The following is a 15,966-nucleotide window of genomic DNA, read 5'->3' as shown; positions in this document are numbered from 1 at the left end:
CAGAAGCTTAACCGACTGAGCCACCCAGGCGCTCCCAGGCTCGTTTAAACCTTAGTCTACCTGGTAGGTTGTCTCTTTTAGGGAGGTATTCAGGTTGACTTGGATGAAAGGGTCAGTCTCCCAGAGATTCTGTCCTCCGGGCCTGCTTCTTTCAACAACAAAGGAGAGGGAGGGAAAGAGTGCAGCTTATGTGACCTGCAGCCAATATTCTCTCGCCCGCTTAGCGTGTGTCTGCTGTCCTCTGGCCTCTGGGCAGTGTTCTTCAGCCATCTGGTCAGGGATGCCCTGCGGGTCTCTGGTGCAGAGGCGAGTGTGGACAGTCAGGGTGTGTTGTTGGTGCCGTGCTCCTGGCGGTTGTCCCTGGCTGACGTGAGCTCAACCCAGCGTCTGATGGCTGTCACCCTGCAGGATTTGGCTGACATGCCCATTCAACCCTGCCCAGCTAGTGTTTCTCCACAGAGCCGTTTTGCCCATGGCATGGCAGCCGCCTCTGGGGAAACTTCCTCACCGGGGTTCTTGGTTACTTCTGGGGCCTGGCAACACACGAGACCTAGCACACGTGGCTCAGGAAAGCTAGGGCTTGGGTTAAACCTCCCACCTGACCACAACGCGTAATGAAGTTTACCCTGCCCCATGAGGGTGCACCCTCCCAGAACCCAGACAGGGAAGTTATGGAGAGGATCCGCCTCTCCCTCTGACCCCACTGTTATCTGTACCCCCACCAGACGTCACGTGGTAGAAGACAAACACAACGTGGTCCGACTGTCACTGACAGAGCCGCCATCTTCTTTACTCTGTGAAGGGACCCAGTGTGCGTAGGCCCTCTGGGCGAGGATGCTGATTATACCCAAGGGACAGATGGCGGAGGGGGGGTTGAATGATTCTGTTGTCAGGAACATCCTTCTGTAATGTAGAAGCTGGAATGATTTTGGCTACCTGTGACATCTAACTAAATGTGGCTTAAGCAATAAAGACATTTCGTAATCTTGCAAGATAAAAACTCTCTGGGAGTTAAGGGTTCCAGGGTTGTTTTGGCCACGCCATTATGGCACCGGGGGCCCTAGACCCTGTGCTCGGCCACCTGCAAGCTGACTTGTCATCTTTGGTCTCATCACTTCAGGGTCACAACTGCTCTGGGCATCACGTCATCAGACAGGCTCGTTCAAAGGCTCAGGGTGGAGCACATCTTGTCTCTGTCCTTTTTGTCAGCGTCAGCTGACTGACACTGGGTTCCTGATACCATATCCCTTTTCAACTTAAGACATGATGATAATTTTTATGTTATATTTCTTAAGTTTATTTTTATTTATTTTGAGGGAGGAGAGGAGCAGAGAGAGGGAGACAGAATCCCAACCAGGCTCCGCACAGTCAACGCAGAGTTGGACACAGGGCTTGAACTCACGAATTGTGAGCCAATCATGACCTGAGCCAATATCAAGACCTGGTCCGCTCAACAGACTGAGCCTCTTTATGTTACATTTTTAAAAATATAGATTTTGTGACTAGAGAGGGTTCGGCTCCACTTTAATTGGAATTGAAGTCAAATTGGCAAATTTGTTTCAAATTGGTTTTCTCTTACTCTTGACTACTTTCAAGTAAGATTTTACTCAAGGTGGATGTTCCACTTTTGGTTTTTTGTTTCTGTATTGGTGACTTTCTCCTCTGAAGGACGTTGCAAAGCCAGCCATGTTTACAGTACCTAGTAAACGGAATCTGGTTTTGGACAGGGATGTGAGAGAAATATACTTCAGCTGGCACTTCTGTGAAAGGGACTGAGAGCTCTGAAATCATCTGCAGTTTGATTTGTGTGTTATCAATAACTCCGAAGATTGTGAAGCTGCATCCTGAGACTATATTTTCTTTTCTGTCTGTTCCAAGTTATCTAGAGAACGTGGTAGAAGAATACCCACAGAAGTTCAAATCACACATCCTGGAAATGGGGCCATTTTAAAATGCTATCACCTTGTAAGTTTGAGGACTTGTCGAATGATTTTCAGGAAGTTAGAAATACAGCTACCGGATTTACTATGACTAGCTCTACATTTTCTTATTTTTTGCTTATTTTTGACAGAGAGATGGACAAGTTAAGAGAAAATGTCATTAGTCAACAGGAATTTCAATCGGCCATTGAAAGCAAGTAACAAATTTACATATATGCGTTCTCAGTAAAGTACTGTGCATGATGGAATCTTTGATGATTTCACTTCTACATGGCACATAGTGGATCAATTTTTTTTTCATGTTAAAATAACAACGAAAAGTTGCTTTTACTTAAGTTCACAAAAGAAAACTACATAAACGAGTGGATCTTAGGTGAGAAACTTTAGATATTTTCCTCCCCAGTAAAAAAAAAACTACCAATGATAAGTTCCTGGATTTCCAATGATAATATTCAGAGTGAACCACTTTATTTATTCCTCTGTCCCCGTACATCTTGTAATCAAATAAGTCATGTCCCTAATTCTATTTATTATGAATGAGTTCATCATCATGCCTGATGTGAGAAGAGGCTTTTATTTCTGCTTAGTGACCATGAAAATTTCTAAGCCACCAGGTGGCAGAGTGCCCTCGGCTTAGATTGAATATTGCATTTTTCCCACTGATTGCCAAACGTAGTCTATAGCTAATGTGAGTGGCTTTCAAACCTTTGGCTCATGTGACCCTAAAATAATTCTGAAAACGTAGGCCCCCCAAACCTTCAACTTTATGTGTAAAATTATTCAACAAAAGTTTACGTAACAGAAGAGATGTAATTTCTGGCATAGTGGGAAGAGTGAAATTTTAAAATAAAATTATTATATCGCTCTTAAATGAATCTAATTGAATGCAAAATACCACAGGGGTTTGATAGCCACCGTCATCTATTTTAAAAATTTCAAGACAAGCTCATCTTTTATAGTTGGATACTTTACATTTCTCCTTTGTTTTCTGTGACATCTTACTTTCCATTTTATTTCCTCTATAGAATTTTATACTATTGTAAGTGTTTTAGGGGTTAAAAGCTTTGACCATATTATTCTTCTTCTCTGCAACAAGAGTATGTGCATACACGAAACAAGGTGTTTTGTATTTCCTGTGACTGTAAGGTTTTATGTGTCACATTTTTATATTTCTGAATTTCTAATATATGTTAGTATATATTTCTAAAATTTGCCCGGTATACATTTATTTTTCATGAATTTGAAAAATCCTGAAAAATATTAAGAGACAAAAATGATTCTTTTTAAAAAATGTTTATTTATTTTTGAGAGAGAGAGTGAGAGAGAGACAGAGTGCGAATGGGGGAAGGGCAGAGAGAGAGGGAGACACAGAATCAGAAGCAGTCTCCAGGTTCTGAGCTGTTAGCACAGAGCTCAGGGCTTGAACCCATGAACCATGAGATCACGACCTGAGCCAGAGTCAGATGCTTAACTGACCGAGTCCCCCAGGGGCCCCCCAAATAACTATTAATTGTACCACTTGAATAATATTTATAGAAAATAATAAATGACAACCCTTGGTTTGCTTATCTCTTCCCACTTCCTACTAGATAACTGCTGTGAGTTGAGGTCTGTTCTTTCATATAAAGATGCTATCTATGCCTTTAAAATTTGGAGCACAAAATATTAACAGGCTTTCAAAATTTTTAAGAGATTCTTTCTTTCCTAGCATTAAAAGCAGTGTTTCATTGGAGATGTATGTGTCTACAAACACATCCATATGTGTACATACATAGGTAACCTCAAAATACATAGATGGGGGTAAAAGACCACATTAAAAATATATATATTTACTGAGATATGACATTGCCAACATTTAGAGCTAACTCCCAAGGAGAGTTAGTGCAGACACAGTTCTCCACAAGACCACTCTCACTTCTGACACCAATTGCACGTTCAGGGGAGTTCCCAAAACTACCCTCAGGCTTGATCATTTGCTAACAGACTCACAGAACACACTGGAAGTTGTTTACTCATAGTTAGGCTCTACTATGGGAAAGGATACAGAATAAAAGAAGCTAAGGAAAAATTTCACAGAACAGAATCCAGGAAAAGAACTAAATACGGAACTTCCATTGTCCTCCCCCCAACGGAGCCTTGGATGTATTATTTTCCTCCTGTCTGTGTCTGAATCATAGAATATTGACAGGTAGAGCAGTACACCTATGCCTTCAGGTTCAGGGTTTTATTGAGGCTCCATTTTGTACGCATTATTAGTTGCCTACGTTGCTAATTTTACTCTCCAGGCTCCATTCTCCTTCATTCTCCACTCTCCTTTGGTCAGGCTGCTATTGTGTGACCCAAAGCCCCTATCCTAGTTCAAATTGTTGGTCTTTCTTTTCTTTTTTTTTTTTTTTAATTTTTTTTCAACATTTATTTATTTTTGGGACAGAAAGAGACAGAGCATGAACGGGGGAGGGGCAGAGAGAGAGGGAGACACAGAATCGGAAACAGGCTCCAGGCTCCAAGCCATCGGCCCAGAGCCCGACGCGGGGCTCGAACCCACGGACCGCGAGATCGTGACCTGGCTGAAGTCGGACGCTTAACCGACTGCGCCACCCAGGCGCCCCAAATTGTTGGTCTTTCTGATCAGCTCCCACCCTAAATGCTTTCTGATGTGGTCCGCTCCAACACTCTATCACATTATTAGACTACTGGCAGAATCCAAGACCCCAAATAAACAAAGACACTCTTATCACACACGACATTCCAAGGGTTTAGAGGTTACATCCCAGAGGCTGAGGGAGAAGTCCAGACCCCTTTTTGGGTGAAGTTAAATTCTTTACCGTACAGATACACATATATACAATAAAAGGCACCCATTTGAAGTATATTATAGTTCAGTGAATTTTGACAATGGTACATCTGTGTAACCACAATCAAGATAGAGGACATTTCCATCACTCTAGAAAGTTCCCTGATGTTCCCTTGCAGTCAATTCCCTCTCCCCCAGCTGATTTCCTATTTTTAGCATTTCATACATATATGTGAATCATACAGTATGTTTTACTTGGTGTCTGTCTTCTTTCACTAGTAGGCTTTGGAGATTTACCCATCGTGTGTTAGTAGTTTGTTAATACTAACTAGTATCCCACTTTTTGCATATGCCACAATTTGTCTACCTATTCACCTGTTGATGAGTATTTGGGTTGTTTCCAGTTTGGGGCTGTTGTGGACAAAGCTGGTGGTCTTTGTGTATAAAGATCTCTGTATAGACATATATTTTCCTGTCTTTTGGGTAAATACATAGGAGTAGAATTGCAGGGTTGGATGAGAAGCATCAGTTTATTTTATAAGAAACTGCCAAGCTGTTTTCCAAAATGGTCATGATATCTTACATTCCTACCAGCAGTGTGTGAGAATCCAATTGCCTCACAGCCTCTCCAATACTTGGTATTGTCAGTCTTTCTGATTTTAACCATTTTAATGGTTGTGGAGAGTAGTTACTCATTATGGTTTTAATTTGCATTTTCCTGATGACTTAGGAAGTTGAATGTCTTTTCATGAGTTTATTGGCCATTCATGTGTCTTCTTTTCTGCATCTGATAAAATACTTTGCCAATTAAAAAAAATTATTTATTTTGAGAGAGACAGAGATAGTGGGGGGGGGGGGGGTGGGAGGGGCAGAGAGAGAGGGAAAGAGAGAGAATCCCAAGCAGGCTCCATGCTGCCAGCGCAGAGCCTGGCATGGAGTTTGAACTCATGAAACCGTGAGATCATGACTTGAGCCAAAACCAAGAGTTGGAGGCTTAACCGACTGAGCTACCCAGGTGTCCCATATTTTGCCCATTTTTAATTGGATTGTCTATCTTCTAATTGACATATAAGGCTTCTTTACATATTTTAAATATAAGTCCTTTTTCAGACATGTGTGTTTGTGGCTTGCTTTTCCATTTCTTAAGGATATCTTTCGAAAAGTAGAAGTCTTAACTTTCATGAAACTGAGAAGAACACATTTTTAAAAAGTGCTGTGAACTCCAACTATTTTTATGGCTATTTGGCTGCCATCCCCAAATTCTACAAATGTTATCGAACTGGCAACTGATGAATTTGGGGGATGTATCCACTTACAAAGCCTTTTTCTAAAATGAAGTAAGGTGGTATTAATAGTAATATTACACGGTATTTCATATGTCATCATCAACAAAGTCCTTTGGTAGGAAGGGTGGATACTTTCTGAGAATTAGGTATTAGTTCTACCTTCCAGTTTGTTTTTTCTTAACATATCAGACAAATAGAGACTATTCAAGAAATTAACAGTAATAATACTGGTACTTTCTTTGGGCTGCTACATTCAGAACCTGGGCCAAAAATAATTAATCCTCGTGATGACCATGCAAAATAGATATTTTCATCCTTATTATTCGCATATTCAGGTGAGGAAAATGAGGTTCAGAGAAATTAAATATCTTGACCAAGATCGCATAGCTAGTAAGTGGCTGAGCTGAGCTTCCAGACTACGTTTGTCTAACTCTGAAACTCATGTTCTTCATTACTTCTCTATATATGTTCTGGACTCGTCTGCTTTTAGATATATTGACTATAGATATTGGCAGGTTATGGAGAGAGCAGAGGCTGGGGGAAGGGCATGGGGGAAAGAGATCGGGTCTGGGACTTATTTGGGCGGTGGCTGTTCATGCTTCCAGTTCCTAATTCCCTATACAGACTGGGTAACTTTATGGAGGGTCCAGGGTAACCAGGCCAAATTGGACCAACATAAATACAAATCAGGGAATCCAACCGGTTAGCAAGCCATTTGGCTTACCGCATGACTGTGCCAGCATTTTAGAAGATCCTCCTTCTGTTACAAAATGTTAGAGTGACTTCTTCAAACTTCAATTACGCGAAGTCTTGCTCTATAATTTTACAAGTAATCAATACTTTTGTCGGTACCACTTATGTCAGAGCTCCTCAATAAAGCCATGTAGTTATTTGGAACTTTATCCTAGTGATTGTGTTTACACTCAACTCCCTTCTGAAATCTTTAACACACTGTTATTTTCCAACGTGGTAGGCATAAAGTGCTTTTAGTTAAGTTAGGCTGTAAGTTTGGGACGTTGGAAGCGTCAATTACTAGTCACACATTCTATGCTCTTTCCTTCTACTTGATGGGCTGAAGCTCTGTCATTTGTACAGCAAAGATGACATGCTCAGCGAGATCATTAAATTATAATCACTTTAATCAGCATGATCATGTCCACTATGGCCTAATTCTACTGAATTCTGAGTCTTTAGGCTTTCTTTTATTACAGTGAAGTGTTGTATTTGAAAATACAAATGATGTTGAATATTCAGACTGTTGTGAGTCATGAGATTGTGTATAATCTATAGAAGTTATGGTCTTATAAATAAAAAGAGAATTTTGCATTTTTCCCCCTTCCTCAGGAATCAAGGGCCAAAATAATACTTTAGTTTTGGAATTCATTGGTATGGCATTAAAATGCATTTGGGAACGAAGAACTAATTTGGAGAGGAAGGGTGGTTAGAAATGGGTCATTTTCAACTAAGAAAAAAAAGAACCATTATACATTGGCCAAGGCTCTTTATATCATTGAGAAAATATTTTCATGACCATTAAAATAGAATTTCTCAGGCTTTTCATTCACCATAAACTCTAACAGGAGATGAGATCTGCAATTTTCTGAAAATTTGTCCCACGTAAGCTCCTAACATGTTTCTTAGTTTTAAACCTGAAAAACTCTAAAACATCTTCGTCCCGAGGAGTTTAGTGTCATGGTTAGATTGGTTTTAATCGACCCAGAATCTGCTATCTGATTATTAGAAGAGAATTGGCATTTGGCATCGAAGTTCCACCAATATTAAAGTTGGAAGATTCAAATACAGAGAGATTAAGACACTGGTCAGAGTCAATCCAATAATGAGTTGATTTAGGGATTTGATTTGGTTTTCCTGACCGATTTATCTATGGCTTGGAGGAATTACTCTAACTTCCGAAGCACTTAAAATCAGGCAAGAACACAGTCTCCCTTTAAAGTTTTTGTGCTTATTTGAATGTCGCCACTTAGAATTAAGACCTCAATAGTCATAAAAGCATTCCAGAGAATGCTTCGGGTACAAAAGAAATTTGGGCAACATAAAAAAAATTAGGGTTTAAGAAAATGACAACAGTCGTTTCTTTCTCCCTCCCTGAACCCACCCCACCTCCTCAAAAAAAAAAAAAAAAAAAAAACCCACCAACAACAAAACAAAGACCAAAAACACCTCTGCCGAAAGAAGGTCTCAGTGGAGACGAATATATTGTATGTATTCCATAAATGAGAATTAACTCGTGAAAAGGAATAGGTAGGGATGGCAGAAAAAAACCAGAAATGAGAACAAGGAAGAAAAGGGAAGCCAATTAAAATTGTATGTACCAAAAAAGGGAGAGGAGACATGTAAAATAGTAAACTCCATTTCTCTGGAATCTGACTTTCAAAGCGTTTTATAGATTTTCATTTTTATAGTATTCCATGAGCTAAGTGGACAGTTAATACTCTTGGGATTTGGTAATCAAGATCACAAAGAGGTAAAACATACTGACTTTCTCCACAGCCTCGGAGCCTGCAGCTGAAGTGGTAAGAGAACCCATGTCCTAAGACCCCTCCTCGAACTTCGTCCACGCTCTGCTCCCCCCCCTGTGGCACTCTGCCTAGGGGACGGAGAGCGCCATCCCACCCTATAGGGGTTAGCTGGGCCAACTGAGAAGGGGCCATGACAAAGAATAGCTTAGGCATCACTCCACGTCAGGCATAGAAAGAGAACAACTAATGGGTAAGAAGAGTCAAGTGATATTGATCGGTGGCTCCCCAGGGTTGAATTCAGAACATGTTCTGCTGTCTCCTGGGTGCCAAGATTTGACAGAAAGGGCAAAGGACAACTTGAACAATGTGGGGTGGGCGGGCGAGATCTCCATTCATTGTTGTTCACGTGGGAATGGAGTGCTCAGAATGAGGGGGATCTTGACAAGGCTCCCTGCCAGTAGCAGTCTCTTGTTTCTTACCAGAAGCCCCATCCTCAGTGCCTCTTTCTCGTCACTGCTGGGGTTGGAGAGAGTGTGAGGGGTGCACACTTGTACCAGAGGGGAGAGATTTTGTGTCAGAGGACCTTTGTCCTTAACGAGAAGAAAATAGGAGAATGAAAAGAGAAGATTCAAAAAGAAGGGACGAGTCAGAAAAACATTTCAGAAAACAGGCTAAATGAAAAAGGAGTAAAGTGGCCCTGGGTCACTAGAAAACACCAAACTAGTGGTGACAGGAGGTGGTAGAGACGTAACGACAAGAAAAAAACAAAGATAGTTCAGGAGGCAAAACTGTAAGGAGAAGTCAGACCAAACCAATATATACATTGGTAAGAGGTTGGCTATTTAAGTGGTGTATCAATCCACACAATGGAATACCATATAGCTTTTAAAAAGAATTAAGTATACCAATATTAGCACAGCTTATCTGAGATCAACTTGGTGAAAAAATAAAATGACAGAGTAACTGTTCAAACACACTTTTGCTGTAAAATAATGATATATGTTAGTATACGGATGCATGAAAAAAAAAATCTAAAGGATGAAGTCTCAAACAGCCAAAGGTAGTTATTTTGGGGGGAGAGGGGGAGCAGTTATTGTGGGAGGGGGTTATGTTTTAGATTATGCATTTTGATGCTATTCAAGACATTGTGGTAAAACTCCTATAATTTCCATTGTGCTGTAAGGAAAAAAAGTCATAACTAGTACAGAAATAAGCTGTATTGTCCAGAAGAAACAATGAAGTTGAAAAAAGAAAATTTTATTTATTTGCATTGAAACCTAACATTGAAGAAATTCATACAGAATTGTGCCTATGTCTGTACCTCTAGCTATACCTCTATCTTTATCTGTGAAGTGGTGATCCCAAAGTAAACATTGTAATTTCATTTAAAATGTCTGTTAAAGTGATGCAGGTGGCAGACTTAACAGGTGATGATTATGGTCATAAACGTGTTCTATAATCTACTGTATTTGCTCAAAAATGGAATATTAAACATGATCCATAATAACAACAGAACTTACATTTGACATAATTAATATTTTTTTCCAACGATTGAATATTTTCCTTTGATTACTTTGAAATATTCCCTTCAGCTCTTCTCTTATATTTTGTAAATCTCATAAGGCAACTCCAATTGCTTTTGATTTACAGACAGTCTTTTCCACGAGAGAATCACAAAGCACTGACAGGCAAGGGAGAACAAGAAGATTTCACAAATCTACTACAATACACCTAACAGAGTATTTTAAATCAGACTTTTAGAAAATAGCAGGAGTGGAGTGTAATGGTTTGCACAGATGGACCTGATTGCCCTAAATTTTGACCTAGATTAGGTTACATATGAAAAAAAGAGTAATGATGATAATTTCACCTGGGAGTTAAGGATATTCTTCCACTTATCACTTAGGAAAACCTCCAGTGTGAAATCAGACCAAGAATCTATCTAGTGCATTGTCAAATCTCAGCCGGTCATACCCAAGAGTGGGGGACAGGGTGGGGGAGTGGAGAGAAAGTATAAATCCTTTGTTGTGTTCAAAATGACGCAGAAGCACATATTCCAATATGGGTGTCATGGTCAGGTCAGAGTTCTGTTTAGTGGGATTTCATCCATAATCCACTCACATAGGCCTGGGGCTCTCCCAAATTAACGCAAGCATAAAATGAACTTGTCTAAGATGGAAAAAAAAAAGGTAACACTGGGATTTGAAATACGATTTTGGACACTTTGGAGGGCCTGTATTATTTACACCAGGTGGAAGAAAAGTAAAACTTCAGAGGCCTTTCTCCCTGCAGGGCTGTAAAAAGTCAGAGCCCAGGCAGAGAAGACTTAAAGGGCCAGGATGAGGAAGTCAGCACAGGTGGGGATCGTTAACACTGGGGAAAGTGGGGAGAGACCCCAGGAAACACACCCCTTCAGGCCATCTGGACCAAGCGGAGGAACTTCGGGGAACCCAACAGGGAAAACACATCTTTGACTGGAGAAGAGACGCTGGTTGAAAAGCATCCAAGCTGCCTTGCCTTGTAGGAACAGCTCTAAAATGGACACTACCAGGGCAACTTCACTTCCGAGATAACTGAAAACCCGCATCCAGGGCCATCCTTCTTCCCAAGAGGCCCCAGGGCCCCGGGAGCCCTCCTTCCCAGCATGCCCTTCCCATCCCGGCATGCCCCACTGCCACGCCCACAGCAGGCTTTCCCAGAGGTCTGTGCGGTTCATTGTCCCCGGCCGGGCTCAAATACAGGCTGGAGTCTCCGACTCTTAGTTCAGGAAGAGGGCTCGTGGGCGGTAACGAGACTTTCTCAAGGTGAGATCTCCGCCTTAATGGTTGGAAAACCCCCCCTAACCTCCTCCCGCAGGACCTCAGGAGACCTTCCAAATCTCGAAAAACCAGTGGCCCTAAGGCTCACCCACCTGGGAACAAGCCGTAGTTCCCAAAGTCCATCGACCCCACGTTAGACAATCTAGGGAGAACACCTGCACAGGATCAAACCTTTCCTCATCATTCTTTTGCACAAACCTTCAGCTGTATCCTGTCTGGGCTATTAGTCATCGTCTAATTGCTTGGTTTCCCGCTGACGCAAATTAAATCATACTCGGCAGAAACGGAGTTTACTAGGTCTGGAGGAGCAAGGAATGCAAAGGGAGTGTGAGGAAACCAGCCACCCACTTTTTTCCCCGTTAAGTTGAAGTGAATGCAGACTTTACCCAATTGTATTGTTAACATTATGTATATCTGACACCAAAAGACTGCCTTAGAATTTATATGTAGCAGTTTTTGTGTTTATTAAGCAACTTGACCCCGGAAGGAACCCTGCAGGTTAAATGTGATTATCTTGGTCATTTTACAGATGAAGAAATAATCTATGAGAGGTTAAGAGACTTACTAAAGTCTCACATCTAGTAAGTGGCAGAAGTGAGGACTCAAACCCAGGACTTGCACTTTATTACCTGTGCTAAGAGATTCTTTAAAAAAAAAAAAAAAATCCACTTTCCAGAGCTCTTTTCTTATGTTCATTTTGGTTAACATAAGGACTACCCTATAATATCAAATATCCTTCTGTTTTTAAGGATAGCTAATTAAAAAATAAAAAACAACATTAGCTTAAATTATTTCTCCATTTTGAATTTTTTTTAATGCTTATTTATTTTTGAGAGAGAGCACAAGCAGAGGAGGGGCAGAGAGACAGAGGGAGACACAGAATCAGAAGCAGCTCAGCTTCAGAATCAGTGCTGACAGCTCAGAGCCTGACGCGGGGTTTGAAGCCACAAACCTTGAGATCATGACCTGAGTCAAATGCTTAACCGACTGAGCCACCTAGGTTCCCCTCTCCATTTTAAAATAAAGGCTGAAGGTACTTTTTTCAGAGCCTGGGAATTTATTTTATAATAGTATCCGGATGTTTTCTGAGAGAGCGTAGTAGTAAAGATTTTGACAATATGAAGGAAACAGAGGTGATGAAAAATACTTTTTTCCTGAACTGTATATCCTTGTCTATATTTTAAATATATAGTTGTCTAAATGGAAAAAAGCTTAACGTAAGAAATTAAAGACTTAAAACAACCCCCAAATACTTCTTAAAAAAATTTTTTTTAATGTTTACTTATTTTTTGAGAGAGAGATAGAGTGTGAGCAGGGGAGGGGCAGAGAGAGAGGGAGACAGAATCCAAAACAGGCTGCAGGCTCTGAGCTGTCAGCACAGAGCCCGACACGGGGCTCGAACTCATGAACTATGAGATCGTGACCTGAGCTGAAGTCGAATGCTCAATGACTGAGCCATCCAGGTGCCCCTAGCCCAAAATACTTCTTTAGAGAAAAGAGTATCATCTCTAAATACTTTTTTTTGAATATTAAATATAATTTAATAACACAAATAATCTAAGTATCCAATTAAACATAGATTGATCAGGAAAATATATGGTCCTATCTCTAGGGATTTGGCTGAAGAATCAATGCTAAAATGCCATGAAACAAACCCAAAATTATGATAACAGACATAGTATTATCTCTATTTTGAAATACTTAGCTAATATAGAAAGTATTTTTTTTTGTTTGTTTGTTTCTGAAGAATCCCATTTACAAAGTCCTTGGTAAAGAGCTCAAAAATAATATATATATAAACACTTTAGTTTTTTTTTTTATTTAAAAAAAAATTTTTTTTAACATTTATTTATTTTTGGGACAGAGAGAGACAGAGCATGAACGGGGGAGGGTCAGAGAGAGGGAGACACAGAATCCGAAACAGGCTCCAGGCTCTGAGCTGTCAGCCCAGAGCCCGACGCGGGGCTTAAAAAAAAAATTTTTTTTTTTTTTTTTTTTTTTTTTAAATTTTTTTTTTTTCAAAGTTTATTTATTTTTTGGGGGACAGAGAGAGACAGAGCATGAACGGGGGAGGGTCAGAGAGAGAGGGAGACACAGAATCGGAAACAGGCTCCAGGCTCCGAGCCATCAGCCCAGAGCCCGATGCGGGGCTCGAACTCACAGACCGCGAGATCGTGACCTGGCTGAAGTCGGACGCTCAACCAACTGCGCCACCCAGGCGCCCCAAAAAAAAAATTTTTTTTTAACGTTTATTTATTTTTGGGACAGAGAGAGACAGAGCATGAATGGGGGAGGGTCAGAGAGAGAGGGAGACACAGAATCGGAAACAGGCTCCAGGCTCTGAGCCGTCAGCCCAGAGCCCGACGCGGGGCTCGAACTCACAGACCGCGAGATCGTGACCTGAGCCGAAGTCAGTCGCCCAACCGACTGAGCCACCCAGGCACCCCTAAGCACTTCAGTTTTAAGTAAAGCCTTCCTATTGTAGTTAACTGTTGGAGTAAATAAAAGGCCTTCATTAAATGTGAGGCCTTCCTTATACCACATCTTTTTTATTTAAGTCTTTTCGGTTTTTTGGAAATGTCACACATCAAAAACAAAATCTGACTGCTAAATCAGTATTAACATAGAATCCAACTATGGTTTGTTCCTTTGCTGGGTTTTTAACTTTTATTACTTCGTGCATTCTATACACAGATACTGTACTTTGATATTTTAAAACGGTTAAATAACAGAAAGGGGGAATTTATATAATGGGATTTCTGCTTACTTTATATGTATGAAAGCTACTTTGATTGTTTACTATATACTGAAAAGTGTATGGAGCTAAAAACATCCCTCAGATATTATGTTATGGAACTTAAAACAATAAGGCTGACAGTAACTTGTGCTTTGTGCTCAGGGAGAAATATCAGAAACCAGTTTCCACCCTGACAACAGAATAAAGTTATTGTGTGATAAATTTTTTTAAACACACTAGATTGGTGCTAAAATACTATCTTTGAGCTGTATGCCTTAAGCCTACCCTGTAAGGAAAGGAGGTCTTTTGGGTAGTTAAAAATGGAAGTTCTCTTGGATAAAGTCCAAGGTGAATTGTCCTTATTTCAAGATCCATTTATAGAGTATGGTGTTAAAGGTTAGCTATGGATGTATTGACATTATCATAAGCTTATCATACATTGACATTTAAGTTTCTCTGGAAGGATTGTGGAGAGACCTTTTTCTGCTAGAGAAAGCGTGTGGTGTAGGAAAGACAGCTGTAGGGAGAGAAATGACAGCCCTACTCAGGCAGTGAGAATGGCAAAATGGCAAGCGTTAGGGCTCCAAGTCAGTTGGCAGGGCTCAAGTTCAAGCTCTACCAGATGCTACCTATGTAAGATTTCACTGTACAATGGAGATGATAATAGTATGTACTGCTTTTTGAAAATGTTTATTTATTTTTGAGAGAGTGCATGCATGCATGCATGGGGGAGCATGAGGGGCAGAGAGGGAGGTGGACACAGGATCCAAAGCGGGTTTTGTGCTGACAGCAGAGAGCCCCATGCGGGACTCGAACTCATGAACCCTGAGATCATGACCTGAGCTGATGTCAGATACGTAACAGATTGAGCCACCCAGGCACCCCAGTACTTCATATTATTGTTGTGAGGATTAAGGAAATTAGTACGTGTAACGTCTGACAAGTGGTTAAGAGGTCAATGAATATTGGCTACTACTACAGTCTGAGAATTTAAGTTACTTACCCACTGCGTGTAGGGACAGAATGAGTGATGAGATGAAAATAGGGGCTGGATGGTTATGTTTGAAGGTTTCTTCTAGATTCTAAATCCATGTGGCCTCACATGCATTTTTGTTGTCATACTACCCATGATGTGAACCTCTCACCTGTCTAACCTATGTACCCTCTCAGTGTTCTCTTAGCCTCAGGTTTATCTGGGTTTCTCGTTCCCTCTTTCACACTCTCACTCCTGTCCTCCTAACATTCTCCCACTGTGCCTGACGGAAGCTCCAATCCAGGAGGAGTACGCTCTACTACGTTTTTAACTTCTTTGAAATATTACAATCTAGTTTAATCAAATCTGGCTCTCTGCTAAGGACATTGCTTCCTGGAAGCCCTGACAAGAGCCCGTCGTCCTCATTCTTCAGTGTCATTTCCAGACACATTTCTCTCCTGCCCTCTTTAGGCACCTCAGGGATCTCACTGTTACTGCCAGGACAGTGTTGGCAATGATAATACTTAATTGATGGTTGCAGGGATTATATGGGGACAATGCATGTAAAATGCTCAGCACAGTGCTAAGAACATATCCTTTACAATTATTTATTTACTTAAATTCAGGTTAGTCAACATACAGTGTGTTATTGGTTTCAGGACGCTAAGAAACATACTAAATTCTCAGTAAATTTTAGTTTTTACCCTTACATCTACCTGACTCTCCCAACAGAGTGTGTCATCATCCAAAACAGCTGTACCTATGAAATCACACTTTCAGCCTATTTCTGACCAGTATCTCCTATCTAGTCCATTGACCGCCCTGTCTGAGCTAGAGCACAGCTTAAAATCTGTTTTCCCACATGGTAGACATTTTCTTGTCAATATCATAAGCCATCTTTTATTCACATCTATGTGGCAGGCTCCCAAATGTGGAT

At 40.8% G+C, this 15,966-nt stretch overlaps 1 long non-coding RNA gene across 4 annotated transcripts in view; it reads left to right on the top strand.

Annotated features, from left to right (window-relative positions):
• The first annotated feature begins 11,221 nt into the window (after window positions 1-11,221).
• The window catches only part of LOC125164712 (uncharacterized), a 42,233-nt gene continuing 37,488 nt past the window's right edge, over window positions 11,222-15,966 (top strand). For all 4 annotated transcript variants that reach the window (XR_007151867.1, XR_007151869.1, XR_007151868.1 and 1 more), the window contains exon 1: window positions 11,222-11,304. This is a non-coding gene — a long non-coding RNA (uncharacterized LOC125164712). The remainder of the gene's footprint in view (window positions 11,305-15,966) is intronic.

This window comes from Prionailurus viverrinus, chromosome B1, assembly GCF_022837055.1.
Source record: "Prionailurus viverrinus isolate Anna chromosome B1, UM_Priviv_1.0, whole genome shotgun sequence".
NCBI lineage: Eukaryota > Metazoa > Chordata > Mammalia > Carnivora > Felidae > Prionailurus > Prionailurus viverrinus.
Note: the sequence above shows the minus strand (reverse complement) of the source record. Positions and strands in the feature narration are given on the sequence as shown.